Here is an 11,607-nt window from a genome sequence, read left to right as displayed (position 1 = left end):
CGAGTTCACATACCTTGCCCGCCTCACCCTCTCCGGCCCTTACCTACATCCCTTCTCCAAAGGCCCAGCATCACCTCCCTGTGACATCTTCCTCACCTCTGCTTTTTCTTGGCCACAGGTCATTCCAATGAGCAGCTAGGACAAGCTGCATGTGGCCATGGGCCCCCAATCCTAAATTTGCTATGAACTAAGTAAGGAAGGCTTCCGTTTGGCGACAGTAACAAAAGACTCTTGTTAATAATGGAGCAGAAACCACGGGGCCCTCTCCCAGCACTCTCATCTGCTGCTTCGTGTCTTGGCCATAAACATTCTCAGAGAAGTGTAAACTTCTAATAAAAAATTCAGAGACACACTTAAGAACAGGCCATTCAGGTTACATGGATGTGTTCAAGATGTGAGCAGAGGAGAACGCTCCACATAAAAATTATGGAACACAGGACTTCTTCTGTGCAGAGACCTCACAATCACTGTGCCAAGTGGGCAAATCGGGTCAAATGATACAGCACCTACAATAAGCGTACCCAGCCCTCCATGGAGGGACCTCTTCCCCGAGAGGCTAAACGTTACACGGTGCAAACGACACAGAGGTTGACACAGCTGGGGTGAAAAGGCTGATGTGGTGCACTGGCTTATGCCATATATATAACCCATCATGAAGCAACTGATGTACATTACGGCAAAGAGAATGCCTGACTGGCTTAAACTGCACAGTTTTTACAACTTTATTATCTAATAGTCCTCAATTCACAACCAACCTCAGCAATTTTTAAAAGACATCCTCTCCTGTTTCTTAGTAAAATTAAAAAGGCAACTTGCTACAGCTCTGTTTTCTTAAAAACATAATGAGTAAGCACACCACGACATTTTTAAACAGAGGAAAATATTTTTGCCATTTCAGTGTTCCAAGGGGAGGTACGGAGAGGCAGTCATTTGCGTTAAGCTATATTAAGATGCTTTTTAAAAAAATAACTTCCAGTTTGACAGGTTACTCTGCCTTTAAAATAAAATATTCAGAGAGTTCATGAAAACCCACGGAGAAAAACTGAAACCTTCCAAGAGGAATATCTCAGCCTCCTCCAAGCTACGCAATTTAATTCAAGCCTTTTTCTAATGGTCTCCATTGATTGCAAAGTGGTCTCGGGCACAGGCTGTGTAATTACTGGGCCATCTACACTGATCCCAGGCTGACTACCACCCAAGATCTTAAATCTCAGTAATCTACTTGAAACGTTATTAAATATTAGAGACTTGTGTGATTTGTTTTGTCATCATTCGCCTTGTGACTCCACTGCCACTCACTGCCAGGAGACGGTAAACATAGCTCACTGCTTTAATCTCAATTTGCTACACTAAAAATGCAAAATTAAAGAAAAACGAGTAAAGTTTAATATTGTCAGGGCGTGTGATTGATAACCTCGTGTCACAGTTATGAGGTTTAATATTATCAACCGAGTTTTATGTTACTGTCTTTTAATAGTGACATATTTAACATTTTAGGACTGGATATAATAATTTTATGGGGTAAAATGGATATTATTAGGTGATGGTACTGTAGTACTTTGTCACATTCTTGTATATTAAATACAAAAAAGCTACAATAAACATGAGAGGAAACGCTGCCTTCCGCTGAGTGGAGATGACCTGTCCTTGATTCTCCTTTGTCCTCAGGGTCACCGGGCCCAGCTCAGAGATCTGAGTCACGCCACTTCCACGGCATCAGATGAAAGCCAAGAATTCTTTCCCATCCCCATAAATCGTGTTAAATCATTTGTTTCTGGCTCTTGTGGCTGTGTCTCCAGTTCTGTTCTCAGGCAGCCCTCCCCCAAAATCGCACTGCTGCCTCAGAATGCACTTTCAAGGTGAACTGCAGTTGGAGCCTTGGAGAAGAGTTCAAATATGGCCGGGTCAGAAGGGGCTGATGGACACCAGAAGCAAGCCGTGGATGCTTAGCTTCCAGAAGCATCTATTCAACGATGCCACTTAAGCCTCTGAAATCATAAAGAGAGGCAAGCCAAACATCAGTACAACATCTACTGGGGGCAAGGGTTTCACATACCTCATACAGCAGGTAGGCATAAGACCTGCTCAGGTGACACGCACAAAGGATGGACATAGAAAGGGTGAGCATCAGGCTTTGCACCCCGTTTTGGAGATTGGGGAAACTCCAGCCCTTCAGAGCAAATGCTGAGCATGCAATGACAGGGAGGGCGGGCATGGAGACTTACAAATACCCACATGTGGTCTTTTCTCAGTTCCTCTGTGTGCTAGGGATCGAGTTCAGCATTGCAAAGATATTGGCACTCATCTTCACAATCACAATAGTTGTAAAGGATGTGCTATTATCATGCCTCTACAGATTAATGCTCAGCCCCACGCTCACCTCCTTTTCTCAACACAGGCACATCTGACCCATTGTCCCCAGGGTGGGAGCAACCTGACATCGGAACCTTTATTCTGCTTGATGAGCAGGGACAAGGCTAGAGCCTGTCAATCCTCCCCACCAACCTTTACTGTTTTTGAGCAATCAGTTACTTGCAGAGAGGAACAGGAAATGAAGAAGGCGAGAATGCCGGGATAAAAACAGGAAGCCAACCTGTCTTCCTGCCCATGATTTCCCACCAGCTTCACGTGTGGCCCAAGCTTGAGGGTTCAACAGGCATATGATCAAAGAAGTCGACTGTGCTGTTTCTCTTTGGGTGGGGTCCGCTGGTTACGTGGGTGAAGATGCTGAGAAGTCCAGTCCGTCACTTCCTCAGGGAGGGGCAGGGCTGTGTCAGGTGAGGACACAGATGGAGAATCACGAAGTGTCTCAGCACCAGCTTCCCTGTCACTGTTTACACACAGACGAGTTCACCTCTCTCCCCTGGATTCACAACCATCCATTTCCTCAATACAGCAAAAGCAAAAAGCAAAAAGGTGCCTCCACCTTCAAATGCTGAGAACACAATGACATCCTAAATGTCTTGTGATATCTCTCCTCCCCGCTTTCTTTGATTCCCAAACCTATACATTCTCTATCTGTATCATATTGATATAGACACAGATTTAGATACGAGTACAGGTAAACGTGTAGATACAGAGATAGGTTAGATTAGATAGATATATGTGGTTTATCTGCTATGTTTCACAACTTAAATAGCTGTGGTCACAGCAGCAAACCTAGTAGAAATATTTCAGACAATAGGAACACCCACTTTGGGTCGGCTGGCTCACCCTTGGGTTTTCCCAGACCACCTGGGAGGTAAACCAGGCCCAGTCCCAGTCCCATGGCTGCTGTGCACCCAAAGTGCTTGTGATGAGAGCAGGCCTTGAGACCTGCAAACATTTTGGTCTGTTCTGATGGTGATGCACACACACAAGTGCATCCCCGGTCAAGTCTATGTGGAGAGGTTCCTATCAGAAGATGCACATGCCAACCCCCACTGGCGGTCCAAAACACGGGTGCTGAGTGTGATTCATGCCTCAGTAATTCGGGTTCCCATGCTTGACCAGGCTGCCTCCCTCACAGGCCCCAGGCCCAGGGCCTCGTGAAGGTGCCCAGTGGAGTTAAAAGATGGCAATGTGGCCACCAAGCTCTTTTCTTCTATCACAGTCGACCTTCACGAGATGCCTTGACAGTCAAAGTTGTTCCCATAATCCTAAGACAGATGTCTTTTGCCTTTTAGGCTTGGAAAAGAGCTGTGGGCTTACGGGTAGGCAGGCATTGCTTAGGGTGGGGGAGGAAAGGCAATCTATTCAGTGGGGCCGAGGGCTCACAAGTTCACCCAGGGCCCCGTAAGTCTCAGTTCGGAGATTGCTTCTCGGGACGCCTCCCTAGAGAGGTTAGCAGACTCTGGTGACACCCCCCCCCCCCTCCCGTCCATGCATCACAACATGCCCTAATTGAGGCCCGCCTGTCCGCCTGGCTCTGGGCTCCCTGAGTCAGAAACACATCTTTCTTATCTTTGTGCGTTAAGTCTCTAAAGAAGGGGTGAGTCTGCCTTTCCACCACCTCCAGGCACCCGACAGCCTGTCCCCACCATAACGCCAGGCACGTGGCATGTGACAGGTGCTCAGAGAACACACAGGCAAAACGGGCCGCAAGAGGGACACGGCTCCTGGCAACTGCATTTATTCCCAACAGCTTTGTTCATTCACAATGGTCACGTTGTCGGAGACGTTACCTGTGACCACCCACACGTCCACAGCACAGGAGAAGGCTCCAGGCACCTCGGTGACTGGGGTCTGACGCAGCCAGAGCGTTAGAACAGCTAATCCACAGGGAAACAGTCAGACTCTGGAGTCAGCCAGACTCAGGTTCAATTCTGGTTCTGACACTTCCTAACTGGGAGACATTTGGTAAGTTGACTTCTCTGCACCTCAGAGCAGGGACAGCGTTATCACCAAGTCTCCAAAGTGCACATAACAAAACCATCCTTAAGAGGTTGTTGGTGGATATAAATACGGTATGTACATGAAGAACACAACAAAATGTTTTAGACTAAAATAGCTCCTTAAAATGCCACAAAAAACAAGAAGGAGGGAGAAGAGGAGAGCATGAAAAGTCAGCTTCGAATTCAGTGAGAAGAAAAGTTCAGAAGACACTTGGTGATTCAGCTGCACTATTATTAATGTTATTATTTATAAAGCATGTTCTGTGAGCAGGACATTTTACCAAACACAGACAATGATACGGTCTCTCTTTTTTGCTCAACAATCACAGACATACAACAAGCCCCCTAACGACCTGACAAAGTAGGATGTTTCGGGGCCAATGAAGGCTCCGGGGCCCTGCTGCCTCCGCACATTATTTACATGTGCAGAGCAAGCGATCACATATGCCCTCCGAAAGTCCAGGAGAAGTGTTAGAAAAAAAGAGGAGGTGGAGGCATGCTGTCAGCTTACCTTTATCCTGTAAATTTAAAAAAAAAAATTTTTTTTTTTAGATTTCAACCAAAGCTATAATGACACCAGAAATGTTAAGACATACAAACAACAATTACTGTTCTGAAAGAAATGGCTGAAAATGCTAGTACGTCTATACTTTAGCTCAAAACCCAAGTGTGGGCTGAGACATGGGAGAGGTGGAGCTTCCAAGGCTGGTCCCATTGCTGGCCCTGCAGGAGAGTCCAGCCCTGACTCGTGCCACGCAGATGACAGCATCGGAGCTCGATGGTCACAGGGGCACTTCCTGGTTCGACGCCTCCGTCCTTTCTGTGGACTTTCTGTGTGTCAACTCTGCGAGGGGGGTGCTCTGTCCATTGGTGCTTGTGATAGATAGAGAAGGATGATTTATCTTGGCTCCCGCCCCCATCGAAACTAAAGAAACATCCATCTCATAAGTGACGGCGTTTATAAGGAGCACTTGGGTTGAATTTCAAATTGTCAAAAATTATAAAGCAGCCCTTTTGTAAGTCATAGTACCACCGAGCTAATTGCAGGCACTATTTTATATTATGACATATTCATGGCACAACACGATGGTGGCACATGAGCTTGTCAAAACAAATAAACCATTTGAATTTTTTTAAATGAAATCTGTTGCAGAAAGAGCTAAACAAATTCCGGGATAGAGGCACACGTCTACAACACCACCAGCACTTAATACCTGGAGGAAAATAGTGGACACTTCCAGGAATTGACTGAAAATTAATTGAGCACAAAAGAGAGGCTGCATTGCAGATAAAAAGGTCAGCGAGAGGGCAGCCGGGACAGTGTGCTCCTGCGTGAACCGGACCTCCCCGGGGGGGTCACCACCGCCCTCCACACAACTCACCATTCAGATGCCAAGCGACTGCCCAGTCTCAGAAGAGACTGTCGCTGTGGACAAAGAGACAGGGACAAGAGGTCATTGTCAGCTGTTGGGCTGGATTTGCCCAAGGTCACTAAAACGCACAGATTGGCTCAGCACCCAAATCGTTACCTTCTTGTTTTCAACCAGAGGTGAGACAATTGGCCCCAAACCGGAACAGCAAATAGACAATAAGTGACGTAGTCAATAAAAACAAAACTTGAAAGAAGGGGCCTGCTTTAAAAGGAAATGGATGGAAATGTGAGGGCGACATGTAGCGTGAGTGAAGGGAAGGTAGGTGGCCGAGCTCTGCCACAGCAGAGACCAGCTGACGAGCCCGTCTCAGGGTCATCTGACGAGGTGCAGCAGAGTACAGGCCAAGGACAGGGTGGGCTAGGGCACAGGGACGGGTGCGCAAAGGACGCTTATCAGAGCTTTGTGCATGTTATTTTCTAATAGGTCCATCCACACGGAAGTGGCTAAGTAAATAATACATCCACAAACAAATGGCTTTGCAACCACTAAAAATGTTATGGCAGATGAAAATTAATTAGCATGGAAGATATCCACATAATAGATTAGATAAACTGTATAAAACAGTAGGTAAAATATAATCTCGTTTGAGAGAATATAATACCTCCTGTGATATTAGCTACCGTGTCATACCTAAAAACTTTGGAGCCACAATTACCAAAATGCTAACAGCAGTTATCTCTTCATTATGGGATTTCGGACTGTTATCTTTCTTTGTGCTTTCCTATCTTTTCTAATGTTTAAAAAAACTAATATGTTTAGTCTAATATTAAAGGGAAGCCATTTGGAATAAAAATAAATAAATGAAAAGGAGAAAATGGCTGACACTTGTGCAAACGAACAAACCAAAAAAAGAAAAGAAGAAAAAGAAAATAAACCCCAGAGCACACAGCAGAGCAAGCCCATGTGCAAATGCAGCTACTGCTGCCAGAGCCGGCTCCTGCATCCCTCTGTGATCAGCCTTTCCGTGTGTTTCCCAAGGCTGAGCACCAGCACTGGTCACAGTCGGCTCCCTGTGTCCGAGAGAATGGAGCCGAAAAGCCACCCTACCCAGCGGCGGGGGTGGGAGGGGCGCTTGACTTGGGAGGCACATTCCCAGGGTTGAACAGCTCGCCACCAGCTAGACACACAGCACACGGAACACTCTACCCATTGATTCCCCCCCACCAATCCATTTAAGAGAATAGTGTGACTCGGTCTAACACGGGGCCAGACTGCCTGGACCACAGCCATTCATTAGCTGGGCCAGCCTTCTCACCGAGACATGCCTTTAAAATAAACACGGATGGGAGGATGCAAAGGCCACACACAGATCTATAATTAGACTGTCACTGGCGGGACAACGGAGATGTTTGGGTAAGTGATGCCAGATGCTTTATCCGCTGAGGGGCACCGAGTGACTTGCCTGGTGCTGGGGAGGTGCTCGGAGATGGGGCCCCTCCCCAATATGAGAAATGCCCCTCTCCCGGAAACCTACAGGCAGCAGGTGAGGAACAGCAGAGGTCTTGGCCATGCTGGCCTGGTGACAGCAGCCCCACTCAGAGAACTCAGCCACGGGTGAGCGTCCCCTCATCACTTTTATATCTCATCAATATTGCGGCCATTTTGATGACATTTCCCCATGTGAAAAGTACTTCTTTCATTAACCTCCTCTCTATGGTGAAGTCAAGTCAATTGGAAGCAGGCTGGGTGTAACATCGCCTCTCCACACCGGATTACTGGAAATGCCCACTTTTTCTTTTTTTCAAATCACTTGCATGGTTTTGGTGTTGCTGCCAAGACAAACCTATAAAAGGATTGTTTTTCAAATGCGAAAGGGTCTGCACGAATGTAAGGATGACACGGGTCTGCTCCTGGGGAGCCCCCCCCCCACCTCGAAAGCCAGCCCTCCCTCTCACAGCCTCACCAGCAGCAGGTTCTCACCTTGACCTCTACACAGGTGGACGACGTCTTTCCTCGGTCGCTCTGTGCACAACTTGAGAGCGATCCCGTGTGCTTTGGCAAAGTCCACTCACAGCGTCCCTGAAATAATTAGCCTATTGCCAGTGTGATCTCCTACTACAGGCCTGGCCCTAAATCACTTTGATGTGGGGGAAAACCCCAGCAAGCTATGATGATACATATACATTGTTTTCACATGAAGAACACATCACTCTACCTAAACTATTGCTTTTTGGTTATCTCAGTGTGTGTTTAGGTGAATGCCTCACAAAGACCCTCTGTCTCAAAAGAGTCATGCCTGTCACCCAGTAGCATTCAGCCATCACAGAGCACAGTTTGCTTCCCTACAGGTGAAGGACACCTACGGAGGGTTGTCACACGGGGACAGGCGGACGAGCACTCAACGTGTGCGTGTCCCGGGTGAGGTATGTGGACAATGTGTCACCTTCCTCACTGAGTCTCCTGTGCCTGGCCACCCATTAGCCCCTGGACACCAGCAGAGCCTATGAGTTCATCCCGGAACTCCAGAGAAATGGCCTGTCCGCGGTTCAAACATACGTGCTTGATAAACAAGACAGAGCAGCAACCTGGAGGAAGACAGCATGGGAGCCTGCCGGCCTGAGCTCGGGGTCAGCAAAGCACACCTTGCCCACGTGTCCAGTTTCCCAAACCTTAAAACAGATAAAAATATTCCCCTGACACACCTCCCTGCGGCCTTGCGACCATCCACATGAGAGCATGGAGAAGAGTGGGGAACACCATCAAACACCCAACGCGTTTGCTCCACTTCAGTGTGTCTGCATTAATGCACACGTGCCATGACGTTAGAAGACAGAAAGCTCTAGAGAACTTTATTATCTAGATTGTCCGCCTTAACTCAGTGGCCTCCTTGGAAGCCCCACCCTTCTGCCCACTGCAGGAAGGGGCATTGACAGGCATTGGCATTGAAAAGCCAGTGCCGTGAGTCCCCCCGCAGGGATGGGGCTCTGGGTGTGAGATGCGAAAGAGATCGGGGCTTGTGTTCCTTCCCACACGCTTCTCTTCCCGTCTCCACTAAAGAACAGGAAGGTGACACTGACGGATGGAGAGGGGAAGCTTGCAGTCACAGAAGGTCTATTTGGAAGTTTCCCTTTGGATCAGCCAGCAAAGGACCAGGGCCAGGGTGTTCTGTCCTCAAATCGTTTGCCACCAGGGCAATTGTTGTCATCTCTCTCAGTGTTTCTCAGCTACACATTTGACTTCCATACCTTTACCAGAAGCATTCAGATGAACTCTGAGGGACACGGGGCCCTGACAGCCCTGCACAAATGACCACTGTCCACTCAGGCCCACTTCTGTTTCAGCTGCAGCCTGCCCCTCCAGCTTCCTCCAGGCCTCTGCTCCTTCCCCAGCGGTGCCCCTGCTCGGGCAACGGCCCTTCGGGCGCCTCCGCCCGGGGCGCTGGAGCCAGCCTTCCCCTTTCCACAGCCTGCTCCTCATTCCACACAACCAATCACAAAATCGTGCCACTCGCGCCTCCCCAGTCAGTATATATCGATCGCATCAGCTGCTTCACCACCACTCTTTTAGGCCAAGCTGATGTCTTCTCCCTCCCATAATTTAAGAGTCATCCCTTTTCAATCCACTCTTCACCCAACAGCCATGATGACCTTCTAAAAAGTACCATTCAGATCATGTCATAGTCGCCTTAAAAGAAAAATCAGAGTTTCATGTTTTCACTGAGCATTAGGACAAGAAGTCCTGGCCCGAACACCACCCACAAGTCCTGCATTCCTGGCCGCCGCCCATTCTGACTCTACCTCACCGTCCTCCACCTGCACTTGCCGCAGTTCACCTCCTTACTTAACCAACCTCCCCTCTCTGGAGCTGTCTTCCGCACCCCACCCCCACCCCCATTCGCACCCCCATTCCCACCCCGGCAAGTTCCTACTCACGCTCCAGGGCTCAGCTTCAACATGACTTCAGTAAGAGTTCCCTGACCCTCTTCCTCCAAACCGAAAACAAGACCCCTGTTTGTAAAACATCAGTGTGTTTTTATCAATTGATTTGCATAAGTATTCATTAAAGATCTTTTGAATGAACCAATAAATAACTCACCAAGAGGGCTTCTCATTTGTACTAATGTTCAGCTCACAGTTTACCTTTTTCTGCAAGAATTGCTGGTCAAATGTCTTCCTGCAATCCAGAGATACAGTTTCTCTCTCCATTTTTTCATTGGCTAATTTTTCAAAGCTTTCAAAAGAGGAAATGCAGTTAGACTCACAGTGCTTGTTTCAATAATTTTTACGTGTTCAACAGGCATTTGCAGCATGCCAATCATATGTCAGCACTGGGCTAAGAGGTGAAGCCATGGAGGGGCCACTGACATTGTCCCTCGCAGATTGCTTTCTCTCCCAGGGGCTCTCGGACTCTCTCTTTAACAGTGTCTTCCAGGAGACCACTCAAGTCATCCGGTGTGTGCCGTGTGAATCTACCTTCTTATTATTTTTGAAAATGAGAGCAACATTTGCCTGTTTCTTGGCACTTTGTCAACTTACCCAGTCCCTCTAAGGTCACTGACGGTGCTCTCATCTGCAGCTTGTCCCCAAGTCTTCAGGTGGACTTGATCCAGTAGAGGACATTTACACAAATTTCAAACACCTTGGAGACACCACTGCAATTTCTCTCCCTCTTTCCCTCCCTCGCCACCTTCTTCCTCCCATCCTTCATCAAAGTGCCTGCCATATTGCAAGGTATTAGCTACACACACGGCCCTGCCCTCGGGAGGGGTTTTCCAACATATCAGCTTGTGGTTATAAAATCTACAGTTCACATAAAAATAATAAACAGCCTCATCAATGCCAGACATTTTGTACTATCGTCACTGACCTATTTGCCTGGGAATTATTTTAATAAGAAAGTATTTCAGTGACATGATAAGCTCACCACAATACTCCTGCAATGAGTGCACCATTCTTTCTTCTCTGTGATCATGCATTGTAACAGATGCTTCTTAGCCATTTCCTAAGGTAGTGCTAGGATGGAAGAAAGTGTCTGGACACCCCCAACAACAATGTTCTTCCAAGAGGCCAATTAAAAATGGCATCACTGAGGCCGGCCAAGTGGCTCAGTTGGTTAAGAGCTTGCTCAAGAGTGCGAGCTCTGAGCAACAGCGGTTCAAGTCCCGCCCAAGCCGCGCTGCCACTGAGCTGCCAACAGGTGGCAGGATGGCTCAGCTAAAAAAAAAAAATGACATAACTGATTTAAGTGGCCTCTAAATACTTCCTATCAATAGTGCAGGTTAAAATTCTATTCTCCAAACTAACATTTCAGATGGGGCTCTTTAATTTGGTTAACTACAAAGGGCCTAACTTCTGTGGGCGCCACTGAGATGCCAAAGCCACTGAGGGGCAGACATTCTATGACAGGTACACTCTGCAACCTGAGCTCCATCTCCACCACAGAAACCCACCCCCCACCCCCATCGACAAAGATGGGCCTCTCTACAAGCACAAGGGCCCCACCCAGCCCATGCTGGCCTGGCCTCGGTGATGGCAGCATCTAATGGTCTCCTCACTGATCTGCTCTGTGCTTGAACCTGTAATGGCTCCATTTCTTTATTCCTGTAGGAGCATTATCACCTATGGATACTTCAACCTCTTTTGTATTTTTATTTTTTTCCTTAGGGAACTCACATATTTTCCGGCTTTAGCCATGAGTGAATAATCACACAGAGATCTTTATTTCTAATCTTACCTCCTCCCTAAATATGAGATCTATCTTTCCAGTTATTTTATTTTATTTTAGGACACAGTCATTTACATATGAGAATAATGGTAACAATGAGGATGATGATGGTGGCGGTGGTGGTGGTGGTGGTGGTG

The sequence above is a fragment of the Hipposideros armiger genome, unplaced genomic scaffold (assembly GCF_001890085.2).
Source record: "Hipposideros armiger isolate ML-2016 unplaced genomic scaffold, ASM189008v1 scaffold_77, whole genome shotgun sequence".
Classification (NCBI taxonomy): Eukaryota; Metazoa; Chordata; class Mammalia; order Chiroptera; family Hipposideridae; genus Hipposideros; species Hipposideros armiger.
Note: the sequence above shows the minus strand (reverse complement) of the source record.